At 38.6% G+C, this 9,599-nt stretch overlaps 1 long non-coding RNA gene across 1 annotated transcript; it reads right to left on the bottom strand.

The window, feature by feature from the left end:
* Positions 1-327: 327 nt before the first annotated feature.
* On the bottom strand, positions 328-8,732 carry LOC104876631. Its single transcript, XR_784380.1, has 5 exons — positions 8,703-8,732; positions 5,875-6,068; positions 3,269-3,309; positions 2,494-2,547; positions 328-531 (listed from the first exon to the last, which is right to left on the bottom strand). It is a non-coding gene; the product is annotated as an uncharacterized LOC104876631 (long non-coding RNA).
* Between the last annotated feature and the right edge of the window lie 867 nt (positions 8,733-9,599).

Genomic DNA, 9,599 nt, shown 5'->3' with positions numbered 1-9,599 from the left:
TTAGTGAACAGCGGATACAGGCAGAGGCCTCTTCCAGTTGAAGGTTCCCCTTCTGCTAGGGAAGATCTTTTCCCAGGAGGACACTGGGGGCCTGAAGCCTGGCTGACACAGAGAAGGCCACAGGGGGCTGTCACTGGGAGACTCCATCTCCATTGGGTGACAGCCCCTGCTGGCTGTCACCTCCTCCCCTCTACCTTAGGAAGAGGATATACAGATATGTAGCCTATACTTTGCTTTTGTGTAATAACTTTTCCTCATGTGATGCACTTGTGAACCACAATGAATTTTTAACATCATTATTGTCTGCTGATTTTCATCAATTGCTGGTTTATTTCAGAGACTTAATGAGGGACGTGGAAAGGGAAGTAGCCTTTTCCCATATAACAATTTGGGGAGGAATTTAAGAAAAAATGAAGAGTTGAAAAGAAAGGAGATCCAGGAGATGAAGGTATTTAACTGTTGATTTACTCATGGTCAGGTAGCAGTTTTATTCACTAAATGCTTGAACAAGGAAAGAATACGTCCTGGAATCTGCAAGAAGAACAACAACAAAAAATTAGAAGCTTCTTTTTTTCAAAAATAGTTTTTTTGAGAGTAGGACATTTATACTATTTGTGTTTCTTGTTTTGAGTTTTGCAGAAATTAGACAGAACATTTTCAGAACATTTCAGAACATTTCTTTACCACCCAATCTAGTTCACGCTAACCTTTAGGTTTTGCTACACAAAGTCACCCATTTAAACTGTAACAATAAAAACAGCCAAAACAATAGGAGTGGATCAAATCAAGTGATCCTTTTTTGGTGGTGCCAGGGATCAAACTCAGGGCCTCACACCTGCTAGGCAAGTGTCCTATCTCTGACCTACAGCCCCAGCTCAAGTAACATCTTGAATTAATGCTGGCGTTCTGAGTTAAGTATGTCCATGTGAATGTGCCAATTGTCAACATCATGCTCCTGCAATGTTTTCCCAGGCAACCTGGGTGAGATAGTGCATAGAAGATAGAAATCGTCCTTCACGTTCTATTGAGTTTTGAGAGGTTTCCTGGAATTCCTTTCTAAAATTGTCTTAGTTACTTTTCTTGTTGCTGAGACACAATACCTGACACAAGTTAAAGGAGGAGAGGTTTATTTCAGCTCACAGTCTGTGGAGTTTTCACTCTATAGTCTATAGTGGCTCTAAGGTAGCATGGCCAGGCAGGGGGGCATCACCCAGGAGGAACGGTTCATGGCATGGCAGGCAGAAGGCAGTGAGCCTGTCCTCCATCTGTCCCTGGATGCCATCACCCAGGCTACAAGCCTATTGGTGGGTGCCAGCCACACCCAGGATGGGCCTTCCCATTAGCTACACCCCAAACTGCTAAACCAATCAGTGGACTAATTTTGTTACCCTCAATCCATATTCACACACTCTTAGTTCAGATTCACACACTCCAGATCCAGCCACCTAAGAAAAGCCCTACCTGTGAACACACGAGGCTTCTGGGGAACATCTAGTTACAAGTCATATATGCATCATATAAATCTCATGGGTACTTGTATGCACGATAAGTACAAACATATAAGCATATGACTGTATCCACATGTCTGCATACACACACATATATAGAAATGTATGGTTCATGTACCTTAACAGTTGCTCCCTGAGAGCCACTTTCATCCACCTTTTTATGACAGCAACACCTGTGCTCTCTCCTGCCATTGGCACCATCTCCTCAGCTCCCTAGTAAATCACAGACACCTTGACTTGGAAGTCTGGCTGCTCAATCCGTGGTTTCCTACGGAAAGTCTCCAACTCAAAGTCTTTTGAGTTTTGTGTTACACACATTTTGAAAGAATTATTATGCCCTCATTAAACATGGGGCAGTGATTTTTTTTCTTCCATTTTTCTACACATCACACAACTGGATACCTGGATAGAATGGATTCTGGGCTTGGGAAATGAATAACCAAGCCTTCCTTTTGCCTCTGGAAAATTGTTCTATGACCTACACTTTGTCATCCAACCTGTATTTAGAGCACAGAGTTCCATGATTTCTGTAACTCAGATACTACAATGACTTTAGTGTTCCCATATTCTGCACTTAAGTGTTCCTGAACCTCACTCAGGATGGTGTTGGATCTGTCCTTTCCTCCTGGACTCTTACTTGAGAGACGCCTCAGGAGGATTTCCCTGCTCCCCTCCACTTAAGTGTCCCTGTCCTCCAAATGCTAACATTTCTGTTAGATTTTAAAATACACATCTCCCTAGCCTTTGCTTTCAGGCTTAAGGACATAATCAAGAGCCAATAAACAGCTGACTATGCTACATATTTCTTCTTATGTTCTTTATATGAAATATTTTCAAATACACTCAGTAGAAGTAGAGAGACTGCACACATGGGACTATCCTTTTTACTGTGCATCCTGTTCTTGGAAATGAATGGGAGAAAGCACTGGTGGTCATTAAGAAAGTCCAAGGGGGTGGGGGTGAGAAAGCCCAAAGATAAACTTACAATTACATAAAGTGATGGTGGTGCAATAATGAATTCCTCCGGCACCTTGCGCTCCTGAGAAAAGTGGATGATTGTGTTAGATGAAGAGAATTCTTGAGCTCCTCCAGAAAGAAAAAATGTAGAGCTGTACTTCATTAAGAAACATTGTTTCCTGACACTGCCCATCATGCACACATCTTCTCTTTACTCTCTGCATTCTGGGTTGTGTTAAATTTGCTTTAGTTTTTGCCATAAACTGTTTGGAATGCTAACTTAGCTCTGCATATTAAAGAAATTGAGAAAAAAAAATGCTAATTCTGTGCCATGCAGGAAATCCTATTCTTACCTTAAGTGCTTCCTCATGTAGTGTCGGAGCACATTTCTTTTCCTTTTCTTATTGAAAATTAAAAAATGAATATGTGACTATATTAAATCATTTTTTTTCAGAGATTTCATGTTAAACATTTATGAAGGAGCTATTTTTTTCATAGCTTGGAATTTAAGAAGCAGAGAGACATAAATAAATAAATAAACTCTTCAATTCAAGAAGCAGAGAAAAATGTCTCCTTTAATTTCTTTTAAGGAATTCAAGTGTCACCCAGAAGCAGGAAGTATAATTGTTGCTCCAACAAAAATGTGAAAGAAAGAAGTAGATAAGGGTAACCTTCTTACCAAACCGTCATCAAGTTCAGATTTAGCCATACATGCTGGACAGATTAAGTTGTAAAAGACTGGGGAAATATAGCATTGAATTGTGGACATCAAATTCTTGAAAGTTGAAAAAATTCAGACTCACCATTTCAGTGTCATCTGTGGAGGTGAGGGTAGCACGATCCTCTAAATAAAGAGAAGAAGAGTTTGTAGTATTGTAGTGTAGCTCCTAGTGGAGGCGTTGGAGCAAGTTCTAACCTAACAGCTCCATTAGGATTAGGAGTATATAGTCTGTCTATTACCCAGGGAATGTTTTCTTGTTCTTAATAATTTGTGTCAGTAGTCGTGGAACAAGAGCAAGTTAAACTCAAACCAAAAAATAGTTCTTAAAATGTTTAAAGTTACAGGTGCTTCACGTACATCATGAAAACAACCACTAATTCCCATGTTTATAAGATGTGTTGAAATTGAGGACAATTGAGTCTATGTTCCTCATGATGGGGAGAGTGTTTTGGAGGGACAAGTGACAGATTTTCAGATGCTGCCTGGAGGAGAGATTGTTTTTCTCACTCAAGTCTGTCTTAGCTCTGAGAACAGGGTTTTTATACTTACCTGTTTCTACCTATACCACCAAGATAGTAAGTAAGTCATCCTAATTCCCAGTAATGTTCAACAAATCAGCCCCCCTCCCATAGGACTTTTTATGTGGATGCTAATCACGCTTTGATTTACTTTCACTATTAGCAGGCAGCCAATAGATTTATAGATTTACTGAATTGCAATTGCATCTATGGTTTGACAGAGAGATCTGCAGAAAGTGTGAAGTTACAGAGAATATTGAGACATAATCATTGAAAAACAATTTATAGCAATCTCCATTTCTTTGATTATTTAGGTCTCCTTCACTGCGTCTATACAAGCCGTAGTATTGAAATAGCATCTGGAGTCATGACCAAATTCTGGGTGATTAGTTTTGCTCATGAACATCAAGAATGGTAAGAGCTTCATTGTGGTGTGCAGTAGGGCAGTTTCATCATTGAGGGTGAGGACAGGCACTGGGTTCTAAGAACCAATTCACAGCTTTGTTAACACGATGGAAATACAGCTGACATCAGGAAAACGCGTTGCTCAGCAGGATTGTTTATCTTAGTAAAAATTGTTTTCAGACGAAGCTTTAATCAAATAATTGACAACTCATCCTGAGAGCAGAAGGCTGAAATCAGTCATTTGGATTTTTGATCCAATAATGCATTCAATAGCAAAGCTTCTAGACTATAACTTTATAACATTATAAATGTGATTACCAGATAGTTGTATTTCACCTTTGGGGACCATCACCTTATGTTATTCTGTGACTTTCTACCAAAGAGTGATAGAATATTAATCTCTGTACCTATTCTCTTTCCCCACATCACCAGTAAACTTAAAATATTAATTATGCCCTTTAGTCCTAGCACTAATTTTCATCTGTCACTCAGCATAGATAGACTCATATCTTTACACTCTAAAATAATTTGTTCTTTGGTGATGTATCTTCTCCCTCTCACAAACGATTTCTTCTCCTGTGTTTATAATAATGGCTTTTTAGTGGTAAGGAAGTATGGACAATAAATTGACAATGTCCGGTGAGTAGACATAAGGATTAAAGAAATCCTGTAGTTTTCATTATCTGGTGAGTAGAGTGAACAGGATCGTCAGTTTTCACCTCAAGATCCTGCCGCAGTAGTCATCATGGAGCTGACTAGAATTAGAAAATGTGCTGTCTCTCAGCTTGAGGAAAAGCTAGGAGAAACTCCTGACAAGAGCAGTGTAAATCTGTGCTTGTATGAAGCTTGATCCACTATGACTCTCAGTATCAAGATTGCTTCATGATATACTAGCAATGCATCGATTTCTGTGTTGAGTAAAAAAGTTAGCCAGTCACCTCTGTGTGAAGAAACAAAGAAATAAAAAATTCCAGTTGAATACAGTCTAATTTTCAAAGTGTAATTTCCACCATGGGGTGACCTCCTCTGTGTCCTTTTGCCCCTCAGTCCTGTCATGGACACATAAAAGAGTGTCTGCAGCAGTAAATCATCACCATGATCATCACCATCATCATCATCATCATCATCATCATCATCATCATCGCAATAGTTGCTAGTTGTTTTTAAGATGTTTTAATTTTGCTAAAAAGGAAATACAGCATCTGCCAAAAAATGTATGCATACTTCAGGAAATGAAGAACAGTTGAGACATCATGAGATTAACACAAGTTACCTCTGGCCTCTACAATTACAAGAGGTGCTCTAAGTGGCGAGTATTACCTTCCAGACATTTATTAGTACAGTAAACTGCTGCTTGCTTAACCTTGAAAATTGAGATTGCTGTACATTCATTTTCAGTTTCTTCTCTAAGGTCTGACACTGTGGTGGGTTTTCCGTGAGATACAGAATCCACTAAAGCCCCCTACAGAAGGGTAACACAATCTGTTGAGTAAAACACCATACTGTTTTTCTTCTCGTGAAGTGTGTGTATGTTTTGTTAGCAGACGCTGTATGATTAAATTTTACTGATGTGTCACCTTTCACTGAGTATACTGAGGTCACTAAGAAAATAAACCACAGCTTGTTAGCAAGAAAAGAGGAGAGATTTCATCTATATCTTGATAAGGAAAGATGTGCACATTGACCCAGAGGGAAGATGCTCCAACCTACCCCTTCCTTAGTTATTGGACCGCAAAATCTCTTTTAGAAGGTGAATCTGACTTACGGCTTGAAACCATGAGGCTACACAGGCCGATCACAAGGAGCACCACGAGGGCCATTGTGGTAAACGGAAGAACCAATTTACGGAAAGCGGAGGTCTCAAGTAGATCGTAGACTCAGTGCTCGGCTAAGTTCATGGTCTTTTATATAAGACAGTGATCTCTTATGACTTGTTTTTCATGTTAAAATTTTAATGATCTGAAACAAGGAAAATAGACACTAAGTCAATAAAGCTGAACACACAGCACATTCTAAAGTTGAATGACAAGATCATCTGCTTCAAAGAACATTAGTCTTTCAATTCAATTATGAGGCCAAGATACTGAAACAAAAATTATCTAGAAAAGGCTTTAATTTCAGAGCTAACCTTCAGATTTCTTGCAGAGATTTCCTATCAAAAATTATTTCATTGAAACTTATAACTTGCTGTAGCCTATTCTAGACAAATGTGAATTCTCCCCCTTTTTGAGATTGAATTAGTTTGGTTTTCATCTATTTAAAAATTTCTACTGAGATATCTTTTTAGACATGTGACTTTTAGGAATGTGTTGTGTAATGTATGTATTTTTAACTTTCCTAGTTATTTTCACATTGGTGACTTTTGATTCAATTTATTGGTGGTCTTCAAGTAAGAATTGTGTGATTTTTACTCTTTTAAATTTTAAGTGCATTTTACAGCCCAAAATATAATGTACCTTAGTAAATGTTTTCTTATTTTTGTGATCATAAGGATTGACCCCAGACCATTGTCAATATTTCTAATCTCTTTCTTATTCCATATTTTAAGATAGGGACTCACTATATCACTGTCAGCTAGAGAAAAATAGTTTATATTTCCTCCAAAACTGCAGTCTTATTCTCCCTACTTAGCACCCTTTTCAATGTTTGCCACAATAACATTTTTCCCCCAAGACAAGGCTTTATTGGGGGGAAAGAGCTGCCAGGCTACCTCAAACAATGATGAGAGAGTGGGACTAACTGGGGTGAAGTTTATATAGGGCATAGCAGGGAGAGTATCCTGTGATTTGAGCGATGGGCAGCCAGGGATTGGAAGGTGAGGATCACATGGGTAGCAGGATGGAGCAACAAGTTAGGGTTTGCTTCTCCAGAGGGGATAGGTTGCACATTTCCAAAATGGTTCATTTCCATAAGTGGGAACCATTCTAGGAGCAGTAGTCATTTTAGAATGTAGGGCCATTGGGGCATTTTGTCTGGTAGAGCTCTGTCTTTCCAGACTCTTGTTATTATGGTACAGGGGTTAAAGTCTCTTTTTCTGCAACTGCTTTCTGTGAGCAAAGGAGCAATGTTGGGTGGGGGCTTTAGACAGCCAAGGTATGGTCTTGGTAGGTGGAGCCAGCATCAGTAGTGAGGGGCTGTGATAGCTGCCCATGAGGAGTTTGCCGACCATCTGATTGGAAAAGGCCCACATGAGTTCCTGTAAGAAATTTTGTAAATAGTGAAACAGACAGGGTCCAACAAACAACATTATGGAGAAGATGGTGAGGGGTCCTACGAAAGGGAGGAGCCAGGGGAGCCATTGGTCAAAATATCCTGAGTAATGACAACCTGTCTAGATTGCGATTACGCATTTTTATGCACTAAGTTCTTTTACCTTGTTGCCTACATTTCATTTACAAAATAACAGCACTCTTCTCCCAGTATGAGACAGATCCCCCTCTTTCTGCTGTGATTATGTCTAGAGCAAACCTGTTTTGAAATACCACGACTTTGTGGATTAATCGTGACTGTAGGGTGCTGAAGGAGTTTGCCACCTCTTTACATCCTCATGTAGCTCCTGAGATAGGAAGCAAGAGAAATGTGTTGATGTTGAAATTCCCAAGACCCCTGTGCCTATTCCTGCCAGAACTCAGGCTCCCATTAGAAAGGGGAGTACAGGAGGGCAAACTTGTGAAGATGGTGGATATTAGTAAAAAAAAAAAAAAATTCTAGCACATTTCTTGTTGATATTATCTGTATGATCACTTTGAATTTGGCAGCTGATAGGCAAGCATGAACCAGATTTTTAAAGAAAGTAGAGCATGAAAAACAGAAGCCCGAGCACAAGAATGGAAGGGCAGGTCGGGAAGAAATCCTCACTTAGATACTGAAATAGTGAGTGATTATAACCTGTTGCTCTCAGAGTCTTTCATTGATTAAGCTCATCTATAACTCTGATACTTTGTCATAAGTCTCTCTTGATTTAGCTGTAAGAAGAGACAATCTGAAGAACAAATTTTACAAATAAATGCGAAACTCTAGCTCCGCTCTTGTAGATTATACCATAGTTTTTCCTAATGATCCATAACCATAGTCAGCTACTAGTAGAGCTAGAAACAGCCAGAAGGGGTTAGTGACTGGAGCCCTTTTTATACCTAGCTTTATTATTATGGCACATTTTACACCTCTTTGGGTTATTCTTTTCTGCTGGGTGTTTGAGACTGAGTTAAAGTGAGACCTGTGTCAGTCAATATGAACATCTTGCTATCTATCATAGTCAGGCAAATCTCTTTAGGCCTTCAGTGAAAGCATGGGAGATTTTTCCCTCTTTGTAACCCTCCCTTGGCACAAGGTACATTTGTCCTTTGGTATCCTTCAATCTCCATGCTCAGGAGGTTGGGTGACTTACCAATGTAATAGGATCCCACAGAAAAGGTTCCTCAAGTCCCGAAGTCTTTGTTGACCTTGAGGGGCTAGGCCCAAATTATTGGCAGTTGTCTCAGCCCAGTTACCTTTGTAGATTTGGCCTCCTAGCTTTAGTCATTGAACACCCAGAAGAAAAGATCAGTGACAGTAGTGCAGTAGTGACAGTGAGCTTAACTATTATAATTTTACCTGGATAGCAAGCATTTTGGAATCTAAAATATACTTAGAAGACTGTTATTTTATCAATCATGGTTGATCTAGTAGTAGAATTCCTGTAGAATATTAAAAGAAAAAACTTGAATCAGAAGCCACACGTAATAATAATAATACATTAGCATGGCAATCATGATATAATCTTTGTCACAAACTTAGACATGTATCTTGGTATTAAATGTTCCTTGTTAAGTGCACTCAGTCCCCCACAAAAGCTGATAAAAAACTCTGACGCAAATTGCTGCTTTGATAGATTGTCACCTAAAGAAAATATATTGGCTTATCAATGTAATTGTTGTCGTAAGTAGCTGGATCATAGGAGAAGGGCAAATACTTAAATTAACAGGTTATTACTAAAATCAATATATTAGAAAACCTGTACAATCAGAAAGTATGAATACATTTTGTACACCAGACAAGTAGCAATAACAATTATAATTATATCAAATTTTATGTCCTATAATATAGATTGGTACCAAAGGCATCTTCTTAATAACACCTTGCTTTTCCTACTGAAAATGTTTGTGTTTTGATAATGACCAATATAATCATATTATAATAAGACATTTAGAACTTTACCCTTTGATGATAGCCAAAACAAACATTTTATAATAACATTTAAGCAGCATTAATTTTGGCTGTGTCTCGCCATAGGCTATGACAATTATTTGGGCTCCCATTACTGAACAAAGATCAGAAATAACTGTTTTCCAGGAAGCTACTGATTTATGCATCAAGGGGAGTCCCATCATCCAGCCAGCTCCCCAAACTTAAAAGTCCTTATTTAATTACCTTAATAATTTTGTTTTTATGTAACCTGTATAAGCCACAATTAACAATCAACAATTTATTTGTAACCAATATAATATATAT

The sequence above is a fragment of the Fukomys damarensis genome, unplaced genomic scaffold (assembly GCF_012274545.1).
Source record: "Fukomys damarensis isolate Sample0158 unplaced genomic scaffold, DMR_v1.0_HiC HiC_scaffold_15, whole genome shotgun sequence".
NCBI classification, from domain to species: Eukaryota; Metazoa; Chordata; class Mammalia; order Rodentia; family Bathyergidae; genus Fukomys; species Fukomys damarensis.
The sequence above is the reverse complement of the archived record's forward strand: the minus strand, read 5'-3'. Positions and strand labels throughout refer to the sequence as shown.